This window comes from Otolemur garnettii, unplaced genomic scaffold, assembly GCF_000181295.1.
Source record: "Otolemur garnettii isolate 467f Iridium unplaced genomic scaffold, OtoGar3 scaffold00124, whole genome shotgun sequence".
NCBI classification, from domain to species: Eukaryota; Metazoa; Chordata; class Mammalia; order Primates; family Galagidae; genus Otolemur; species Otolemur garnettii.
Window position 1 is genome coordinate 5,131,741 of NW_003852519.1, and position 9,553 is coordinate 5,141,293.

A 9,553-nucleotide genomic window follows, 5' to 3' on the forward strand; every position below is an offset into this window, starting at 1 on the left:
ATGAAAATTTTAGTGTAAGTTCCTGATAAGAATAAAAATCTAAGCACAGTAAAATCATATGTCACTTGGTAACATAATTCAGATGTTTTCTTATACTATGCCTCTATTCAGAAAACTACAGCAAAGTGCCTAGATTTGTTTTGTCATTGACCTTTATGGACAGACCGTAAGTTCTTAGAGGCAAAACCTACATCATAGTATCGACAGGGTCTATCACAGTGTCAAGTTTGTAGTGGGTACATAATAAATGTCTACTACATGAACGATGAAATGGAAAAATGAGAAATGAATAGAAAGATGCAATGGATGGTTGACCTACATAGAATTATTGTTATTTAAAATCACTGGCTGTCTGAGACAAGTAAAGGAGATAAAAAATGGAGGTCAATGGGATTTTCGATACAAACTAAAATTACAACATTTTCCTGTACTGTATAGAAATATTGCAATTCTTAGGTTTATAGTGGTAAGAATACATAGGCAGATGATATTTATTAGTTTTTACCTTCTGATAAAATAACACCTATAAGACTCTATTCATAGTGAAGGAACATTGTGGATAACATTTAAAAGGATGTAGTTCTTCCTAAACATTGTCTTAAAAAAATTAAGAGAACAGTAAAAATACAAATTATGGCATCAAGTTTGAAACACACTAAGACTTGCTTAGTCTGACTCTGGGTAGAACTTCCACTATTAAAGGTAAGCTAGTTTTCTTAGCAATTCTCGAGTTTTATCTCATAACAAAGCAAACATCTAAAATGAATCGGAAGACTTTTGCCCTTCTTCTTGGTATCCTGAGTCTATGCCCAGAGTATAGATCAATAAAAGAAAAAGAATGCCCATGTATTGATTTTGGGGATAATTAAATGTGGATTCTAAGACTTTCTCTATTTCCTCAATTACCATCTTACTCTTCAGAAACAGCATCTTTTAGAAACAAATAGGCAAGCACTTCAGAAGGGGGAATACTGATTGTTCATTACATACTGACTTCTTTTCCCTCCATAAGCAAAGGTCTGAAGATGGCGACAGAGATATGCTGGGTACATTGAAGGCTGGGAACTTTAGATTGCTGTCTGTTATATATTCTTAGAGTTTCAGAGGACCAGGCAAGAGGTAAGAGAAATCATCATCTCAGTAGAGTGAATTTTAAGAAGCTAAAATTCATATTGGAAATTGGGCACATTAACTTCCTTTCCAGATGTGAACCTGGGGAGATGTTGTCATATTATGTTGTTGTCATCTTCCGAGAGTGCTTCTAAGGGCAATCCACCCTTCCTATATTCTGAGAGTCACTAAGTTTACAAAGTATTCTATTAAATCACTTGTAAAGAAGTGTAAAAAGAAACAAAAAAAAGGTGAAGCACCAAAAATTGCTGTGGGGCTGGATACAGTGGCTGATGCCCATGATGCCAGCACTCTGGGAGACCAAGGCAGGTGAACTGCTAGCGCTCAGGAATTTGATACCAGCCTGAACAAGAGGGAGATAATGTCTCCACTAAAAATGGAAAACTAGCCAGGCATAGTGGCACAGGCTTGTAGTCCCAGCCCTGGGAGGTTGAAGGTGAGAGGATTGCTCCAGGAGTTTGAGGTGAAGGATATACTGCGAACTATCATAGAATGTACAGGATCAAAGAGGTGAAAACTATGGAAGAAAACATGGTAGTTAATAAAGGCTTCAATATTAATTAATTAGTGTTCCTGAATGAGAAAGTGAAACATATGAAACAGAATCAGTAAATAAAAATATGATAGAAGAAAAGTTGCCTGATTGGCCTACATGAGGAGAATTGATGACTTTGCTAAATTCAAGATAAAATAGTAAAGGATATCCATGAAACTCATATTGGTATACTTCTCAATTGCAAGAGAAATGAATGATAATTTTATAAATTCACGTATCAAAAAAAAGGGAGGGAGAAAAAGAAAGATTATTCACAAAGGAAAAATGTATTCAGCTGGCTTTAGACATTCTAACTAAATATTTTAAGACAATGAAAAAAGGTAAGAATTTTGAAAGGATAATATCGTGACCTAAGAATTTTATATCTGCATAATGTACTTGCTTGTGTAAAAACCATTTAAAGATGATTTTATATGCATAAGTGGCCAGAAAACAACATTTATATAACTTTACCAAACAAAAGGATTTGGCCAAATCTCAAAGAATCATATTTAAAAACCTAAAGGTGAGAGAGTCATGGTACAACAGGAGCTGGGAGTTTTTTCTTTTTCTCTTTGTATCAAACTTTAAGGGGCATTTTCAATCATGCATCACAAGGATGATTCTGTAACCCAGTCCTTTCATTTATTTCTCTTAAACTACTCACTTCACTGTCCCCTGGAAACTTATTTCTCATGTCTCTTTCTTCTCCTTACAGTTCTGATGGCGTCTCTTGTTACGTCCAATGATGTGGAAACAGTTAGCACCTGTGAGCTGTTTGAAATATTATACAGTCATCCCTGCATAGCTATGGGTTTCACAACACAGATTCAACCAATCACAGATGGAAAATATAAAAAAAAAATAAATTGTGTTTGTGCTGGACATGTACAGGCTTTTTTTCTTCCTATTTCCCAAAGGAGAATAACCACTATTTACATGATATTAAATATTAACAGTAATCTAGAAATAAAGTGTATAGGAGGATACTTTGTAAGTAAGTTAGGTTATATACAAATACTATGCCATTTTATATCAGGTATTTGAGCATTGTGGATTTGGGTATTTATGGGAGGTTGTAGAGATAATTCTTCATGTATACTGAGGGACAACTGTATTTATATGCCTGAGACATCATGCTTGAAAGTTTCTGTTTCCTATACATAAGGCAACTGCCAACTTTAAAAAAATCATTTATTTCTCTCATTAATGAGACCTTTATTATGACCAGGTTTGTCTTACAAGCCTGAGCTAGCCAGGCCGGTGCTTAGGTTTGTCTGAAAGATAAGAAATTTACTTAGATGATTAGTGGACTTTCTCAAGACCCTACACTTAGTAAGAAATAAATGTGAATTTGTATTTTCTGACTTCAGGTTAGACACTTTATTTCTTCTCTGATTTGTCATTGCTTTATAGATTTTCATAAAAGAAAAGACTATATTTTTTTTTATTATCAGTGTTGAATGAAGGAAACAATTTTTATGTTACTTGATGTTTCCAACCAGCTTAACTTATATTGTTCAAATCTCAAGTGTATATTGACCCTACATAAAGGTTTAGATATCTCAGAGATCACATTTCTCATTGGCAGTCAATAGGACTGTAGATTCCAAGCTGGTATTTTTGACATCTAATTTTTTGGTTACTTTGAATCACATAGCCCAGGATGGCATATTTTGGACAGAGAGTTGTGGGCTCATGGTTTTAGTTATGGTAAAACAAAAAAAAATTTTTTTTATATAATATCAAATTACTGAAAAATTACCCGAGTGGTACAAGGGTCTCCTATATACCATTTAAGCAAATTCGCCAATTATGTTGCCCCATTTATTGGAGAAAGTCTGACTTTCTCCATGTATATTTTTGATACCTACATGCATATTTTACTTGAAATATTTGGCTATACATTAGAGACACTATGACCCTAAATACTTTACCACGTGTTTCTAGGAAACAAAAATAAGAATGACATCTTGACATTCTTTTACGCAATAAAAACATGATTATTGATAATATACTATTATCTAGTCCACAGACCAGAAAAGAAATTTATCAATTGTCCCATTAAGGTCCTTCATATCCGACTCCTTTCTTGTTCCCATCCGGGATACAATCCAGAAGTGCGCTTTGCACTTAGTTGTCATATCTCTGCTTTTATTTCTTTGTGAAAAGTTTCAAAGTCCAAAATACATTTCTTCTCATGATCAGTGAAGTTGGGAGGCAGACAGTTTGTTAACCATCCTGGTTCACATTTAGACATATCTGAGGGACTTTGCAAAACATGGTTTCTCGAGTCCCACCCCACTCTTGCCGACTGAGAATTCCAGGTAAGGGATTGCCCTAGATCTGTTTTTTGCTTGTTTTATTTTGTTCTGCCAAAGACATAGTGGTTCTGATGATCAGCTGTGTTTGGAATCATTGGGGTCCAACAATGGTAAACTTGGAGAGGGACAGTGACTCTGCCGAGGGTAGCCAGAGAGGCAGTGAAGAGAGAGAGGGAACAGGATGGAGAGGAGAGATGAGAAATGAGAGAGAGGGACTGGAGAGGTGATGATGGAGATGGAAGTCTTCCCAGAAGCTACTCAGGAATATTTACCCCAAAAACACAACTAGCAAAGACAAGTCTGGAAAGAGCAAAACAAAGAGGTTTGCTTAGTTTTATACTTTTAAGATCTTTGAAAGAAAAGCGTTTCTTGAATAAGTCTAACTTTTTTTGTCAAGAAAATATTTCTCTAACCTTGTATTTGAAGAACAAAATCTAGTTTATTCTCACCTCCTTTGATATATTAAAACTCAGCATGAATAAATGAGAGTACAAAGCTGTTTTCCACCTTCGCTTGACCACATTACACTTTCAGAGGAATGACTCTTAAAGCAACGATTTCATTGCCCAAATGACTTTAAAAGTTGCATTAAACTCTAGAAACACCATACCATGTAACTCAGGTAAAGTTTTTTAAAAAAGATTTTCATATGGCAAAATTATTTTTAAAAGTCTTTCCTTTTTCTGTCTTAGTTTAGGGTTTTATATATATGCAGGGGAAAGCTAATGCTACCAACAATATTCTCTCTGTATGTAGAGAATAAAAATACTGAAACAGAACTACACATGAACCATGCAAATAACTAATGAAGAACCACAGAGATTGCTAATTGCAGTGATAATCGTGGTTAGTTAGAGCCAATAAATTGTACTCTGAGGCAAAAAGTACGTGATGTTCAGAACTTTACTCCTAAATATTACTCTCGTTAGCTTTTTTTTACTAGATTATAAAGACTAACATTATTTTTTAAAAACTTTGTGTATGAAAAGCTCCTTTAGGTCCTTTTTGAATTCTCATGATTTTTAAAATGCCGCAGAGTTTAACAAAACAGATAATAAAGTCTGAAAGTGCTTGTTATTTGAAAGAAGAGTAAGGCTACTTTTGTTTTTCTTCGAATAAAAAATAGTAGCGTTTTCCCTATAGATCATGGTCATAAAAATATTTAAAAATGGAATTGGCATTCTGTATTATCTCTATAATTGCAGTTTAAAGGAAAAGTACGTTTTTATACTTTTAGGATATTATGATGTTTACATTATTATCATATCATAAGATACAGTGGAAATCATGAAGCAGTTTTAGTTTGACTGTGCTCAGCTGGTATTTTCTACCTTGCGTGCTATAGCTGAGGTTACTCTTGTGGTTGTATTCAACCAAGAGTTTGCTGGCACTGGAACATCCAGGGTCTCCTCCCTTCCATAAAGCCGCCCTCCAGCTTAAGCTTCCTTCTAGCATGGCAACTGACTTCCAGGAGAAACTTTTACAAGAAGCCAAGCCCCAGTGTACAAGGACTTCTTTGTCAAGTCTCTGCTTGCATCACACTTGCCACTGTCTCATTGGCCAAAGATCATCACATGGCCAAGTCTGGGTGGTGGTGGGGGGAGACTACACAAGAGTGTGGATACTATGAGATACGGTGCTTTAGGGGCCATCAGTGTAATAGCCTGCCCCAGGAGAAGGATTTTAGATCTGTTTCTATCTGGGTTGGCCAATAATTCATATATGAGTATTTATCTTCCAATTCTGATTCTTTAGGTAAGGGATAGAGATAGAAATAGACATAGGCATTTATTTATGGAAGTGTTTAGAAATATTTTTTGGCACAATGTAGATTGTATAGCTCAATAAATTAATCACCCTAATGGGAATAACACATTATTTGATTAGCTAAGATTACAACTGAGAATTGAGCTGTTCATAATATGTTGACTACTAAAATTAATACCACAGCTAATGTAATGTAATAAAACAGGAACTTTGGACTAGGAAACAGTATACACTCTACTGTTTCATGATCAGTGAAGTTGGGAGGCAGACAGCCATTAAGCTATATGTCTTTTTTTTTTTTTCTTTTTGCAGTTTTTGGCCAGGGCTGGGTTTGAACCTGCCACCTCTGGCATATGGGGCCTGCGCCCTACTCCTTTGAGCCACACGTGCTGCCCAAAACTATATGTCTTTTAGGATGTTACTTAAGTTTTTGTCCTAGATTTTTATAGTAAAATATCTATATGACTTCTTTACATCCTTTCAATGCTAAAATTTGCCATATCTTTAGAAATTCTTTATTATAAGAAAACAAAATGTGACCCAGATTTTCTCAACAATTGGTCGGCTATGCCAGAGATTTAGATGAATATGTAAACATTGATTTGTGGTTATTAATATCCAAATTCAACCAATTGGGCCTTTGCATTGCCTACTAAAATCTCAGTCACTAGGGACAACATGATAAATAAGTTTTCGGCTCAGTGCCCATAGCTCAGTGAGTAGGGCACCAGCCACATACACTGAAGCTGGCAGGTTCGCACCCCAGCCCGCCTGCTAAACAACAATGACAACTGTAACCAAAAAATAGCCAGGTGTTGTGGTGGGCGCCTGTAGTCCCAGCTACTTGGGAGACTGAGGCAAGAGAAGTGCTTAAGCCCAAGAGTTTGAGGTTGCTGTGAGCTGTGATGCCACAGCACTCTACTGAGGATAATAAAGTGAGACTCTGTTTCAAAAAAAAAAAAAGTTTTCTGCGTCCTGAACTGAGTCCTCTACCTCCTTCGGGCTGATCTTGCTGTGAACTGAGCACTGCAGTGAGGGACCTTCCCAGGGTGACTGAAATGTTCCATCTCTGTGCTATCCAATACTCGAGCTTCTAGCCATCTGTGAATATCGCACTGGAAATGTATTCTATTTAGAATGGGAAAGTGAACTTATAATTTTATCAATTTTAATTATTTTAAATGTAAATAGTTATGTATGACATAATGACCAGATGTCATCGTAGCGTAATGGCGGAGAAGGCATTTCTTTTGCATTTTAAAAGTTATTTTCTTGACTTGCGTTAGGTATTTTCTTTTATACTTTCTACAGCCTGAGACAAAGCCTCCTGATTCCAATACAGCTAGATCAAGATTTATCTTCTCCCGTGTACCTTCTCGCCACTGCGTCTGAACTGATCCTCCATATTTTGTCACATTCACCGTTCCACTCCTCTGGCACAGGGGTAGGCGCTGTAATTTATCTGCTTCACAAAAGCAAGTTCTTCTCCATAATCAGACTTAAAAGTCTTTGAGGTCAGAATCTCTAACATTTCTTTCGCATTCCTCTTGGCAACACAGCATCTGCTGGGCACCTGGCTGCTGCTCTATAAATATTTATTGCATGGATAAATAAAGTAGGTTACATCAGGGAGTGGGGTGTCTGGGCAGATGGTGCCCAAATGACGAAAAGCCCCAGTTCGTCCTCTCCTAGAAGTGATGGCATGTTTGGATCATTTTCCCATAAGCTTTCAGGAAAGTCTCTGAGAAGGAGAATATGCACTTAGCGGGAATCCAGCAAGGAGAGGCCCAGTTTTGTGGAGCTTGCCGCCTGTCGATGTTTGTGAAATTGCAGCGTGCAGCGCACACAGGCGTCTCTGTGTGATTCCTTCCCAGTATAAAATTCACCTAAGCAGATCGAGTCCGGGAGTGAAATTGTTAGCTTTCTCTCATGTGTGTAAAAAGCCACATGGTGGCTCCCACCACTAGTGATTTCAGATCTGTATAATAGTTCTGGTTTGAGTTTTTCTAAGTTTGTGAAATTGTTGGCTCTGTTGCTCGTATATAGTGTCTATTCAAACGGTTAATGAGAAGACGGTTACTCCTGAACTTTCTGGAGCAGGGTGCGACAAGAAAACAAAATGCTGAAGCAAAGAGCCCAAGCAACGCCACGCACTGCTAATGATTGTAAATGATCCCGACAAAAACTTTCAGAGGATCATGTGAAATTCTTGGTAAGTCTGAAAAGATAGACGTTTTTAAGTAACAACACAGTGTCACTTACATTTTTAAAAATAGTCAACAATGTTTAGAATTTGTTTATACATATGGCATGCATTTTAGATGTAACAGCCAGGAAAATCTCATTATTGTAGACTTCACTGGAAGATCTCTGAGGTCCCTTCCCGCTTTAAAATGCTGAATATAATTCAGAATTTATGATAATTTGAACTAGGCTAGGCTGAAATTTACTTTTGTATGATCTATGAAGCAAGGATTTGCTAATAGTGTAAACAAGATTGCTTGAGGCTTTTAACCAAGCTGTTCTTAAAGATTTTAACACATTGTGTGATACAAATGGGTCTAACTAATTTCAAATGATTCCCACCTATTTATTAAAGCACGCAGTGAAAGTCTGTTACTTAGAAGTGCTTTTATTAGCAGCTAAATATACAGCGTGAATTTGAAAATAATAAATCTGCATTTCTTATTAGAGTCTGTTATTATTATTATTTTTTTTAAATTTAGATTGGCTTCTCCAAGGGTAGATTACATCAATGAGGATTTTCTGTAATTAGAAATGAATATTTCAAATGCAATTGTCTATTTCATCATTTTTCCCCTTTAACTTTATGTGTTCTTTATCACCTTGATCTATTTAAAAATATATTTGTTAGGCATTGGTATTTCAGTGGAAATGCAATTACTCTTAGAGAAATAATTAAAAATCCAAAGCTTCTTAAATTTGGCTGTAATTCCGATACCTGTTTACAATTCTTCAAGAGCACAATGGATTAATATAGAAACTTTAAGATTAGATTGATTCCTGTAATGTCTTAATTTTCTTCTTCAACGTGTTGTCATAATTTGTTTTTCTTGATGTTAAAACAATTCTCTGCATATAGAAGGGCGAAGAGATATTCTGTACCATACTGTGGAACTAAGATTTTACTCTAGGCAACAGAGCTTAACAATTTCCTTCAGTTAAAAACAGCAGAAATCCTTCTGAAAACCTGTATGGATATATAGATACGCTGCATTTTACAAAAACGAATATAAGAAAGATTTACTTTGTAAGATTTTTATATACAGGTTGGAATAATAACGTGAAAATCATCACATTTAAAACATAATGTGGTTTAAATTTGATATCACTTGCTATATGTTTACAAAGCTAAAATATGAAATCATTCCTACCAGAAGATGTTTGTATAAAAATCTCTGTGGTCTCTACAAGTATATTATAAATACTCTACAAGTATTTTTCAAAAGTACCATTTTTGGTAGCATGCAGGGCACTGGTTTTCATAACACTATTTGCTAGCTTCTATAGGCCACGTTTATACTAATAGAGTGTGATGCTGTAATCCTATGGAGACATACAATGCAGTGCAAAACTTCTGCCTTCATAGAACTTTCAACATTTTGAAACTTTGAAAACATATATTATTATATCTTTCATTTATTAACTATCTAATATATTGCTTGAGCTGGCCGAAATGTTCTGTCTTCTCTTACTTAATCCTCATAGAACCTGTGAAATAAGAACTATGATTATCTCCACGTACCACATGGAAAATTGAGGCCTTGAGACAGAG